The sequence below is a fragment of the Schistocerca gregaria genome, chromosome 2 (genome assembly GCF_023897955.1).
Source record: "Schistocerca gregaria isolate iqSchGreg1 chromosome 2, iqSchGreg1.2, whole genome shotgun sequence".
Taxonomy (NCBI): Eukaryota; Metazoa; Arthropoda; class Insecta; order Orthoptera; family Acrididae; genus Schistocerca; species Schistocerca gregaria.
In genome coordinates this window covers 338,805,874-338,820,319 of record NC_064921.1, presented here as the reverse complement: position 1 = coordinate 338,820,319, position 14,446 = coordinate 338,805,874, and the positions used below count along the sequence as shown (strand labels likewise).

At 43.3% G+C, this 14,446-nt stretch overlaps 1 pseudogene; it reads right to left on the bottom strand.

The window, feature by feature from the left end:
- Positions 1–13,636: 13,636 nt before the first annotated feature.
- LOC126337147 (5S ribosomal RNA) lies at positions 13,637–13,754 on the bottom strand (annotated as a pseudogene).
- Between the last annotated feature and the right edge of the window lie 692 nt (positions 13,755–14,446).

The following is a 14,446-nucleotide window of genomic DNA, read 5'->3' as shown; positions in this document are numbered from 1 at the left end:
TTAGAGGAAGGCAGGCGGTCATTTTCACTAGTGTCATATATTTTAGGTTTCGAGTCTCTTGAAGGGGTAATAACGGATTTTTATACTGCTTAGCTTATTTTATTTCATTGGCCTGATCTCGTTCCCTCTTTTTCTTCACATTTTACTTTACTTAGTGGAACAGTGAACTCAATTTAGTTGCTGTGCTCTGTCAATATGTTGTGTTGCGCAGAAGTTTAGTGCCTCTTCAAAAATGTTCAAATGTGTGTGAAATCTTATGGGACTTAACTGCTAAGGTTATCAGTCCCTAAGCTTACACACTACTTAACCTAAATTATCCTAAGGACAAACACACACACCCATGCCTGAGGGAGGACTCGAACCTCCGCCGGGACCAGCCTTAGTGCCTCTCATTATTATGGTGCATAGGTGTTTTCGCCGGCCGCTGTGGCCGTGCGGTTCTAGGCGCTTCAGTCTAGAACCGCGCTACCGCTACGGTCGCAGGTTCGAATCCTGCCTCGGGCATGGATGTGTGTGATTTCCTTAGGTTAGTTAGGTTTAAGTAGTTCTAAGTTCTAGGGGACTGATGACCACAGATTTTAAGTCCCAGTGTGCTCAGAGCCATTTGAAGCATTTGAACCATAGGTGTTTTCATTCATATGAGCTTCTACAGTTCCATAAAATATGGAACTAATATTCTCACCAGATGTCTTGTCTGTACACTGCATCCAGCATGTCTGCTGCAGATGGTCTATGCACTTTTTTTCAACGTGCTAGACCTTGCCGGTATCAGCACACGGATCCCTTACACGGAGAAAACAGGTGGAAAAATTACCTGGCGAGTGTTTGTTTCCAGATTAGCAGAAGGAGTCTTCTCTTTGTATGCATAATCAAGGAATAGGCCTATTCTTACGTTCACTGCGACTACTGAAACATATAAGGTACCAGTGTGTAAGACTTGACGGACTGGAAGATGCTTAAGTTCAAACAAAATAAAAAACCTGCGTATACAGTGCAAGAAATTCATATGTGATCCATATGTGGGAAATGTTCAGTATGGGTGTGCAAGGTGTTTTGATAACGATGGTGGCTCTGACTGAAAACATGTCATAGAGAAAGACATTGTTATTTTTTCGTAATTGCCACAGCAGTTTATGAAAATTTTTCTTTGTATTTCCTAATAAATGTATGTTTATGGCCTGTTTGCGGCTTTGATTGAGAAGAAGTCAGAGATAAAAAATGGTATGTTATAATTATATGTTTGTTTGTATTTGTATGTTTAGTAATAGTTTAGTTTCTGTGAATATTGTATTCACGTTGTATTCTTTACTCCGATTCTTCTTTCTTTAGCTAATTTTAGTTCCTATAGAAAAATGTAATCATAACACATCAGTAGGTTGAGCAAAATACACCAGTGATATTTGAAGAGACTGTACTGAATTAATTTAATTATTACTGGTTTGGGTACGAAAATTGCCGGTGTACTTTAACAGGGCATTCTGATCATTTATTCTTTCAACGTTCAATTTGTAATTTTATGTACCATTTTTACACTGTTAGTTCTATGTGTTAGAATTACAAGATACGTACTGTGACGTCACGTGTTGTAGCACTGTTCACTGCTTCCTTAGTATACAGTTTTAGGTTTTTTGATTAAACAGAGTTTCAGATGAATTTGATGACGTATTTCATAAGATAACGTTTACATAAGCATACCACTTCCATTGTTCAATTGAAACAGCGTTCACATTAAATATACACACACACGAAAATTAAGTATAGGAGAACAATATACAAAACAAAACAGTTACACAACAATGCGGCAAGAAGGGTAAGCACCGGTACCCAAAGAAGGACTACACCACAAAACGGTCATAGGACTGATCGACTAGTATGTGGAAGACAGCTGAAATGCGGCCAGAGGCTACATACAGTTTGTCACTTCGAGCTGTGGGAAACTCATACTAGAGGGTGGGTTGAAATCTCGAGCTGCCATACATCATATACGGCTGACACCTCACCACAAACAAAAGAGACGAGCATGGTATGAAGCTAGAGTCATCTGGGACATTAAGTGGCATTATGTGCTGTTCAACGATGAGTCTCGCTCATGTTCGTGATGGTCGGACAAACGCTCAAGTTTCCATAGACGACGTAGTGAAAGGTCTAAGGAAGCAGTGAATCTCAACACCCATGATTCACCAACTGCTGCATTCAGGGTTTGCGGAGTCATCAGATGTGAGAGAAAGACTGATCTGGTAATTGTTGAAGGGAGGCTGACTGCTCGCAACAATGGTACACGCTATTATGTCTTTGACGACTAGGGTACCAAATAGCGTTTTTCAGGAGGGTGATACATGCAAGGGCGGTAATATAAAGAGTTAAATGAGAATTCAATTCTTATATGCAGAAGAGAGAGCGGATAGTTTAAAGAGAACTTATGAAGGCCTTTATGAGCGAGCGGACTTGTCTTATGACGTGATAGAAGAAGGAACAGCAGTCGATAGTGAAGAGATAAGGGATCCAGTATTTGAATCAGAATTTAAACTAGCGTTGGCAGGCTTAAGATCAAATAAAGCAGAGGGGACAGATACCATTCCATCGCAATTTCTGAAATCATTGAGGAAGTGGCAACAAAACGACTGTTCACGTTGGTCTGTAAAATTTATGTGACTGTTGATTTTCGGAAAAACACCGTCCACACAATCACGAAAATTGCAAGAGTCGACAAGAGCGAGAATTATCGAGAATCAGCTCAACAGCTCATGTGTCGAAGTTACCAAAAAAAAAAAAAAAATAATAAACACAAGAATGGAAAAGAAGATTGAGAATATTTTAGATGACGATCAGTTTGGCTTTAGGAAAGGTAAAGGCACCAGAGAGACAGTTCTGACGTTGTGGTCGATAATGGAAGCAAGACTGAAGAAAAATGAAGACATCTTCATAGAATTTGTCGACATGGAAAAAGCGTTCGACAATGTAAAATGATACAAGTTGTTCGAAAGTTCGAGAAAATAGTGGTAAGCTATAGGGAAAGACGGATTAAATGGTTCAAATGGCTCTGAGCACTATGGGACTTAACTTCTGAGGTCATCAGTCCCCTAGAACTTAGAACTACTTAAACCTAAATAACCTAGGGACATCGCACACAACCATGCCCGAGGCAGGATTCGAACCTGCGAGCGTAGTGGTCGCACGGTTCCAGACTGTAGCGCCTAGAACCGCTCGGCCACCTCGGCCGGCAAAGACGGATTATATACAGTATGTAAAAGAATAGAGAGTTAACAATAAGGCTGGAAGACCAAGAACTTAGTGCTCGGATTAATAAGGCTGAAGGCAGGGATGTAGTCTTTTGCCCCTAATGCCCAATCTGTCCAGCCAAGAAGAAAAGCCGGAAATAAAAGAAATGTTCAAGAATGGGATAAAAGTTCAAGGCGAAAGGATAGGAATGATAAGATTTTCTGATGACATTGCTATCCTCATTGAAAGTGAAGAAGAATTACAGGATCTGTTCAGTGGAATGAACAGTCTAATGAGTACAGCATACAGATCGAGTGTAAATAGAAAACGACAAAAGTAATGTGAAGCAGCAGAAATGACAACAGTGAGAAACTTAACATAACAATTGGTAATAGCGAATTAGATGAAATTCCGGAACTCTGCTACCTAGGCAACAAAATAAATCATTATGAACGGAGCAAGGTGGACATAATGGCAAACTACAACTGACAAAAAGGGCATTCCTGGCCACTAAAAGTGTACGTTTCAAACATAGGCTTTAATTTGAGCAAAAAATTTCTGAAAATGCACATTTGGAGCACAGAATTGTATGGTAGTGAATATGAACTGTGGGAACACAGGAACAGAAGAGAATCGAAGAATATGAGATGCGGTGCTGCAGATGAATGTTGCATATTAGGTGATCTGATAAGGTTGGGAATGAGGAAGTTCTCCACAGAATCGACGAGGAAAGGAATACAGTACACGGATAACATTGACAGGAAGAAGGGACAGGATGATAGGACATCTACTTAGAGACCACGGAATAACTTCCATGGTACTAGAGGGTGCTGAGAGGTTAAAAACTATAGAGAAAGACAGAGATTGGACACATCCAGCAAATAATTAAGAACGTAGGTTGCAAGTGCTACTCTGAGATGAAAAGTTTGGCGCAGGAGAGGAATTCGTGGCGGGCCACATCAAACCACTGCAGCGCACACGCAAATGTCTTGAGGAATGCGACTGGCCAGACCGTTCATCTATTTTCTCACCCATGGAGCATGTGTGGGGGGCAATGGCAAGACATAAACGGCGAGGACTTTTATACCACCTTCCAGCCAGCAACCACATGAACGGACACGGCGCATCATTCAGATATGGCAATAAATCTCTCAAGGCGACATTCGAATGCTATAAGCTTCCTTTGCACATGGAACAACGCATACAAGAATGTCATACTTCGTACTGATGTACACCGTTTCAGAATGTAATATAAGTTTGTCCATTTAATACCCGTTATATGATGAACATATTGTAAATACCGGACTAGCGTTTCACGGCGTTGTTGTTCTTTGTTTTGGTCTTCAGTTCTGAGACTGGTTTGATGCAGCTCTCCATGCTAATCTATCCTATGCAAGCTCCTTCATCTCCCAGTACCTACTGCAACCTACATCCTTCTGAATCTGCTTAGTGTAGTCATCTCTTGGTCTCTCTCTACGATTTTTACCCTCTACGCTGCCCTCCAATGCTAAATTGGTGATCCCTTGATGCCTCAGGACATGTCCTACCAACCGATCCCTTCTTCTGGTCAAGTTGCGCCACAAACGTCTCTTCTCCCCAATCCTATTCAATACCTCCTCATTAGTTACGTGATCTGCCCACTTAATCTTCAACATTCTTCTGTAGCACCACATTTCGAAAGCTTCTATTCTCTTCTTGTCCAAATAATTTATTATCCATGTTTCACTTCCACACATGGCTACACACCATACAAATACTTTCAGAAATGACTTCCTGACACTTAAATCTATACTCGATGTTAACAAATTTCTCTTCTTCAGAAACGCTTTCTTGCGATTGCCAGTCTACATTTTATATCCTCTCTACTTCGACCATCATCAGTTAATTTGCTCCCCAAATAGCAAGACTCCTTTACTACTTTACGTGTCTCATTTTCTAATCTAATTCCCTCAGCATCACCCGACTTCATTCGACTACATTCCATTATCCTCGTTTTGCTTTTGTTGATGTTCATCTTATATTCTCCTTTCAAGACACTATCCATTCCGTTCAACTGCTCTTCCAAGTCCTTTGCTGTCTCTGATAGAATTATGATGTCATCGGCGAACCTCAAAGTTTTTATTTCTTCTCCATGGACTTTAATACCTACTCCGAATTTTTCTTTTGTTTCCTTCACTGCTTGCTGAATATACAGACTGAATAACATAGGGGAGAGACTACAACCCTGTCGCACTCCCTTCCAACCGCTGCTTCCCTTTCATGCCCCTCGACTCTTATAACTGCCATCTGGTTTCTGTTCAAATTGTAAATAGCCTTTCGCTCCCTGTATTTTACTCCTGCCACCTTTAGAATTTTAAAGAGAGTATTCCAGTCAACATTGTCAAAACTTTCTCTAAGTCTACAAATGCTAGAAACGTAGGTTTGCCCTTCCTTAATCTAGCTTCTAAGATAAGTCGTAGGGTCACGTGTTCCAACATTTCTAAGGAATCCAAACTGATCTTCCCCGAGGTCGGCTTCTACCAGTTTCTCCATTCGTCTGTAAAGAATTCGCGTTAGTATTTTGCAGCTGTGACTTATTAAACTGATAGTTCGGTAATTTTCACATCTGTCAACACCTGCTTTCTTTGGGATTGGAATTATTATATTCTTCTTGAAGTCTGAGTGTATTTCGTCTCGTACATCTTGCTCACCAGATGGTAAAGTTTTGTCAGGACTGGCTCTCCCAAGGCCGTCAGTAGTTCTAATGGAATTTTGTCTACTACCGGGGCCTTGTTTCGACTCAGGTCGAACGGCGTAACACTTTCCATTTTCGTCAGTTTAGTAGGAGTTGAACTTTCCCGCAATTGTCTAACGAGGCTTTTAACGACGGGCTGACCGTTCGCGTAGTTCCGCCTCCCCGCCTCTGGAGTGGGACCGTGAGGTGTAGCGCGGAGGCTGTTGCACGGGGAGGCGAACGGGAAGCTCCCACGCGACAAGTGTGTGAAGGTCGTTGGTTCCTCTCTCTGGTGGGCCCGGTCTCAGGCGCGTGGCGCAATCCAGCGCCCTCGCTGCCGTACCACGCTGTGATTTCTTAGCAAAGACTGGGCGTACTGCCTTAGGGAAATACGAAGACCGCCGTGGTACATTTTTGTTCTATATTTCAGTCTCAGGTCTCACAAATGGTTTCGTTACCATCGTCAGATGATCTACTTAGAGAAAAGGGGAACAGTGTAATGGTTAGAAATCTAATTTGTATGCACAACTACACGTCCTCGTATACGTTACACAGTAATTCGTCAGGTGAGCAGGCCGAGAGACGCTCACATACCTGTCTTTTGATTGATTGAACGGAAGACTACAGTTAACTAACCAATCGTATAAAATTAGTAGCTCTTAAATCGCAGATATAAGATGAAATGTTTAACAAGTGCAAGCTGCAGAAAAAGGAGTCCCGCCAAAGGAAACGGAAAAAAAAACCATGGTGAAGAGGCATAATAACAGAACAGAAAATTGATCGAAAGTTGCTTTGTTAAAGAAATCACTTTGTTCATTTAACCAGCATTGTGATTTTTAAAAGAATTAGTAACGATTTCAAGCTAACATATTGATGTGACTTCTGAAATTTTCCCGGCGTATTTGTTCTTCTAATAATTTCCGGGTATGCAGCCGGATCCCGTCGACATTCTGCCACGATATTTCGGCCCAGAGACGTCCGGCCATCATCAGGTAAGTACACAGCTACTGAACAGCCCAGGTGCAGTCGCGGTATTTATACCGATTCTCGCGCACGTGTTGACATGCGCGGCATAGCCGAGTTGTACGTGCTGCCCTCGGTGGTGAAAGTAAAAGATCATCTAGTCATTGAGTATCGAATGACGCTGTCTATTCCGCTGCGAATGTATAATTTTAATAACAGGTTTCCAAATTTTATCCAGTTGAAAGCCGTTGTCACGATTTATAAGATTATCCTGTCTGCCATGAGGCCATACAACAAAAGTATCATCTACGTACCGCCAGAAGACCGTAGGCTTTAAGACAGCAGACTCAAGTGCTTTCTCCTCAAAGTCCTCCATAAAGAGATTAGCTACCACAGGGGACAAAGGGCTCCTCATAGCGACGCCGTCTGTTTGTTCAAAGTATTCGTAATTGAATAAAAAGTACGTTGAGGAGAGTATATGTTCAAACAAGGCGCACTGAGGACGCTGATGAGGACTTTAAATCAACTGCGTTTCTTCCATACGCCGGGAATGTGTCGTCGAAAATAGGCCGATTACTGAAGAAGAATAAAATCAAGGTTATCTTCCGTCCACCAGCAAAGAACCGGGCCCTGGTTGGATCCGTTAAAGACGATTTACAACTGAAGAAAGCAGGCGTCTACAAAATTCCCTGTGAATGTGGCTCTGCATATATTGGCCAGACGACAAGAACTGTCCATGAACGACGTACAGAACATGAAAGATACACCCGTCTGCGGCAACCGTCAAAATCGGCAGTAGCAGAGCACTGTATTTCATTGGGACATTCAATGGAATACAATGGAACAAAAATTTTAGCTCCGGTTTCCGGATTTTGGGATTCCGTAATCAAGGAATCAGTGGAAATACGTCTTGCCGATAATCTTATAAATCGTGACAACGGCTTTCAACTGGATAAAATTTGGAAACCTGTTATTAAAATTATACATTCGCAGCGGAATAGACAGCGTCATTCGATACTCAATGAGTAGATGATCTTTTACTGTCACCACCGAGGGCAGCACGTACAACTCGGCTATGCCGCGCATGTCAACACGTGCACGAGAATCGGTATAAATACCGCGACTGCACCTGGGCTCTTCAGTAGTTGTGTACTCACCTGATGATGGCCGGACTTCTCTGGGCCGAAATATCGTGGCAGAATGTCGACGGGATCCGGCTGCATACCTGGAAATTATTAGAATAACATATTGATGTCTGTCATTTTGTTCCTAAAGATGGCATAGGATATATTTGAAGTACTTGAAATTTTTATAAATTTGAAATAATACCCACAACAATCGTTGAACGAGAAGTGAGATCCGTAACAAAGCATTTTTCCAAGTATTTTCAGATATGTTCTATGTCCTTCCTAATGGTTTTCTTTTTTTCATTTACTTCGTTGGGGTATTTTTCTGTGCCGACTCGCGCTTGTTGAGTAATTTCAATCTCATATTTACGATTTAGCAGTTTCAAACTTTGTACTGTTGCGTAGTTAACTGTAGCTTTCATTTCCAGCGATCAGCAGGCAGATGTGCTCACAATGTGAGCATCGCTCCAGGCTTGTTGTAAGTGATGATGATGGTTGGGTTGTGGGGCGCTCAACTGTTGTAAGTAACGTATTCAAGTATAGAGATTTGTTTGACATGTAACAGAATTTCCAAGCATTTTCTGTCTCCATTTTTCTTTCTTTTTAAACAGATCTGATGATGACTTGCTAGTTAGTCGAAACCTCTAGTGGTGTCATTTGTGTGAACTGAGTTTCACACGCCGGCCTGAGTGGCCGTGCGGTTCTAGGCGCTACAGTCTGGAACCGAGCGACCGCTACGGTCGCGGTTCGAATCCTGCCTCGGGCATTGATGTGTGTGTTGTCCTTAGGTTAGTTAGGCTTAATTAGTTCTGACTTCGAGGCGACTGATGACCTCAGAAGCTAAGTCGCACAGTGCTCAGAGCCATTTGAACCATTTTTTGAGTTTCACACATTTAACGAAAACACTGAATTGTCATGCACGCCTCCTCGCAAAATTTCGGTCTCGTTTTTTCCCTTACTGCTCCGTAGTGCCTTCTACATGGCCGATTGACTTGCTTTACTGTGATTCAAATATACACATACCAAAAAAAGTTTTCCATCATCTCAGTTCCGAGAGTTCCGGAGTCTGTACAGAAACGTGGAATAGAAATCAACATTAACCTCATTTCCGCCCTTTTATTGCTCACCAAAACCACACATTGCATGTTGTACTACCATACAGTGAGATTTGTTTGACATGTATGCCTGTATTCATCATAGCATACTATCCACAAGGTCATCAAGGCGGTCCAGTTTGTCCCACTCCTCAACGGCGATTCGGCGTAGATCCTTCAGAGTGGCCAGTGGGTCACGTCGTTCACAAACAGCCCTTTTCAGTCTATCCCAGGCATGTACGAAAGGGTTCATGTTTGGATAACATACTGGCCATTCTAGTCGAGCGATATCGTTATCCTGTAGGAAGTCATTCACAAGATGTGCACGATGAGGGCGCAAATTGTCGTTCATGAGGACGAATGTCTCGCCAATATGCTGCTGATATGGTTGCACTATCAGTTGGAGGATGGCTTTCACGTAGCGTACAGCCGTTACGACGCCTTCCATGAACACCAGCGGCGTATGTCGGCCCCACCTAATGCCATCCCAAAACAGCAGGGAACTTCCACCTTGCTCCAGTCGCTGGACAGTGTGCCTAAGGCGTTCAGCTTGACCGGGTTGTCTCCAAACACGTCTCCGACGGTTGTCTGGCTGAAGGCATATGCGACAGTCATCGGTGAAGAGAACGTGATGCCAATCCTGAGCGGTTCATTCGGCTTGTTGCTGGGCGCATCTGTACCGCACTGAATGGTGTTGTGGTTGCAAAGATGGACCTTGCCATGGACGTCGGGAGTGAAGTTGCGCACCATGCAATCTTTTGCTCACAGTTTGAGTCGTAACTCGACGTCCTGTGGCTGCACGAAAAGCATTATTCAACTTGGTGGCGTCCCTTCAGGGTCCGCCCCCCCCCCCCCCCCCACACACACACACACCACACACCACCATAATCTGTAGGCAGCAGTCATCCACTGCAGCAGTAGCCCTGGGGCGGCCTGAGAGAGGTATTTCATCCACAGTTCCTGCCTCTCTGTATCTCCTCCATGTCCGAACAATATCGCTTTGGTTTACTTCGAGACGCCTGGACACATCCCTTGTTGAGAGCCCTTCTTTGCACAAAGTAACAACGCGGACGCGATCGAACCGTGGTATTGACCATATAGGCATGGTTGAACTACAGACAACGCGAGCCGTGTACCTCCTTCCTGGTGCAATGACTGGAACTTATCGGCTGCCGGAACCCCTCCGTCTAATAGGCACTGCTCATGCATGGTTGTTTATATCTTTGGGCGGGGTTAGTGACATCTCTGAACAGTCAAATAGACTGTGTCTGTGATACAATATCCACAGTCAACATCTATCTTCAGGTGCTCTGGGAACGGGGGTGATGCAAAACTTCTTTTGATGTGTGTATAATCAAGAATTATGTAAGCTCCTATCGATATGGTAAATATGTGATGTCAGTCCATTAACTAGTATTAAATCATACTGAAATATAGCCAAAGGAAGCCAAGAACATGTTCTGAACACGTTAAAAAACTATTATACCAAATCGTGTGGTTGTTACAGTTGTTGGTCCCGACATACTGCAAAAACAATAGTTGTAGGTAAACAGATTTAATCTTCCTGCTTTCTGAAAGCCATTCGATACTGCACCACATGTTTGACTACTAACGAAGTTGCAGTGTGTACAATGCTAATGTGCGACTGGCTCGAAGAATATTAGATTAATAGAATCCAGTAGGTACGTAAGACTCGACAGCAATGTTCCACTGAACTGAAAGTAACATCGGCTGTGTCCCAAGGAATAGTAATAGGTTCTCCAATGTTACCAGTATATATAAGCCAGTTATGAGATAGGATCAGCAGCGTTGTAAGACTGTCCGCCGAATTCCACAAAGACGTCCACAAAATTTCCGTTTACCGTAGTGGTTGGTACCTGTCTTTAAATGCGGATAAATGAAAGATAATCCCCATAAATAAGAGGTAAAAACTAGTAGTATCTGATTACAAGGTTATTGTTGAGTATTTTGAGGTCGTCACATCGTACAATGATTTAAGGGTAATACTAACAGCCGGTATGAAATAGGACGATCACGCAAAATCTGTGTCAGGGAAGGGTTTTGGGAAAATGCAGTCCACCTGTATAGCAAATCGCTAGTGCGGCCCGTTCAAGAGTATTGTTCGAGTATTTGGAGTCCTTTCCAAACAGACACGATAGCAGACATGGAACGGATTCAGATACGCGCTGCTAGGATCGTAGCAGGTCGGTGTAGCCCATGCGAGAGTCTGGCAGAAATTCTTCTTCCCATTAGAAGAAATACGACGCAGTTCTCGTGAGACCCTGCTGGGTAAATGTAAAGAACATTTATTCTAAGAAGACTATGAGACCTGTAATAAATTAATATGATTCGTTACGTGATACAGTAAATTGTTATGTAAAGCAGGATATGTATTGCTACGGATGATTAGCAACGATTCTTTAATTTCTTTTATCATTTTTTCTTTAAATAACTGAGACATAGAATGTCTTCTTATTATTACCTTTTGTCAATCGTCTGTTTTCGTGTACGGTAGCCATTTTCTTGATCTATGTAATCTGGTACATCCGGCCGCGGTGAACTCGCGGTTCTAGGTGCGCAGTCCGGAACCGTGCGACTGCTACGGTCGCAGGTTCGAATCCTGCCTCGGGCATGGATGTGTGTGATGTCCTTAGGTTAGTTAGGTTTAAGTAGTTCTAAGTTCTAGGGGACTGATGACCACAGCAGTTGAGTCCCATAGTGCTCAGAGCCATTTTTTTGTAATCTGGTATAAAAATAAGATTATTTAAATTTAACATCTTTTTCTTTACTGTTGAAGTCATTAATATCCTTTACTAATCACGGATAAAGAATTCTTTTATGTTTCAGCTCTTTAATTACTACACGTAGGTGTTATAGACATTGGCTACGATTGGACATTGATTTAAATCAATGGGGAAGTTGAAAATTTGTGCTGGACCGGAATTCGAACCCGAGTCTCCTGCTGTCGTGCCTGCTTGGAAAGGACTCCAAATACTCGAACAATACTCTTTAACGGGTAGCAATAGCGATTTGCTTTACAGGTGCATTGTGCTATCCAGTCACAGTGGGCAGTGCAATTGCACAGACTACCTAGCACGGCCCCCCTCAGACCCAGCGCCTCAGCTCATCCACACATTACTAATGTGTGCCCCTTGCCAATTATCCCCATTATTCTCGGTATTTCGCCGATTCCCGTTAGAGCTCGAGCCTGGCGTGTGTCTGCACTGAAGAGATCACTGGCCGTCTTCGCCTTTATTATGTGTAAGTGATGTCTGTTCTTTCGCACATGTCTGAAGAAACAGACATCACCATTATGCTATTTAATTACGTTGGGAAGCGATTGCGGTTTTACAAGTCGAATCTTGCAATCTAGATTCCTTATTACGAAGCTCTATCACTGTTTCTGTGGAACCTGAATTATTTGTTGCATTATACTTAGTTTTATCACGATCCGCGGTCACTAAGCTTTACCGCTCCTCGATGACGACTCCGCACTTGACACTAAAAGCAATCACTAGTTGCCATTAAAGGAGCCATCTTTGGCCAAGTAGGAGTTACAATGTAAGTCTGCAGGCTTTAATGGCCGTTGTCACTGAAGTTAAAATCTTCTGGGTTATTAGGCCGCGTCATGTGTCTTCTAAAATGTCCTCCTTACATAGAAATGCTGGGATTTTTTTAGAACTTCCTTGAAATTATGAAAAAACTTTATCGTGCCTCAGTGTAAGCATACTGGCACTCCGAGGCAACTTTATCCTGGAACATCTGAAGCTACGCGACCACACTGTCGAGTGCAGTTGGACATTCTCGCTGCGTTTCTACCTTGTTGCCGACTACCCGCCAGCAGCCTGGGTCAGTGCAAAGGACGATTGTAATGCGGTCTTAATAGTGTAAAAGCGTATGAATTACTTTAGAAAAGTGCACTCTAATAAAATTTGGTGAACAGAAAGTGACTCGTTATCTGAGAAATAAACATGAAGCATGTAAATTTTATTGGGACGGAAAAGTTTCTGTCAACAAATCACTACGATTTTGGAAAGCATCGTTCGTGCGAAACTCAGCTAGCGCTTTTCTCGCGTGATATCCTACGAACTACGCATGAAGGACAACAGGCGGATTCAGTATTCCTAAATTTCAGAAAAGCATTTGCAACTTGGCCGACTGCAGACTGTTAATGAAAGTACGAGCATATGGAGCAGTTTCCCAGATATCCGAGTTTCTCGAAGACTACTTAAGTAACGGAACCCAGTACGTTGTCCTCAACTGAGAGTATTCATCAGAGTCAAGGACATCGTCAGGGGTGTCTCAGGGAAGTGTGATAGCACTCCGTCTTCAGGCCACAAGTGGCCCATCGGGACCATCCGACCGCCGTGTCATTCTTAGCTGAGGATGCGGATAGGAGGGGCGTGGGGTCAGCACACCGTTCTCCCGGTCGTTATGACGGTTTTAATTGACCGGAGCCGCTACTATTGGGTCGAGTAGCTCCTCAATGGGCATCACGAGGCCGAGTGCACGCCGAAAAATGGCAACAGCACATGGCGGCCTGGACGGGCACCCATCCAAGTGCCGGCCACGCCCGACAGCGCTTAACTTCGGTGATCTGACGGGAACCGGCATTTCCACTGCGGCAAGGCCGTTGCCAGAATTGTGATAGCGCCGCTGTTATTTTCTGTATATTAAATTATCTGGCGGACAGGGTGAGCAGCAATTGGCGGCTGTTTGCTGATGATGCTGTGGTGTGCGGGAAGGCGTCGTCGTTGAGTGACTGTAGGATGGTGCAGTATGACTTAAACATAGCCGCGCCGGTTTAGCCGAGCGGTCTTAGGCGCTGCAATCATGGTGCTGTGCGGCTGCTCCCGGTGGAAGTTCGAGTCCTCCCTCGGGCATGGGTGTGCGTGTTTTTCCTTAGGATGATTTAGGTTAAGTAGTGTGTAAGCTTAGGGACTGATGACCTTAGCAGTTAAGTTCCATAAGGTTTCAACTTAAACATAATTTGTAGCTGGAGTGACGAATGGCGGTAACTCTCAATGAAGAAAAATGTAAGTTGAGTCAGCTGAGTAAGAAAAACGAATCCACAATGTTCGAATTTAGCATTAGTATTGTGCTGCTTGACACTATCATGTCGATTAAATATCTAGGAGTAACAATGTAAAGCGATGTGAAATGGAACGAGCATGTGAAGACTGTGGTAGGGTAGAAGAAAGGTTGACTCCGGTTTATTGGAAGAATTTTAGGAAAATGTGGTTCATCTGTAAAGGAGGCAGCATATAGGACACTGGTATGACACATTCTTGAGTGTTGCTCTGGTGTTTGCGATCCGCACCAGATAGGAT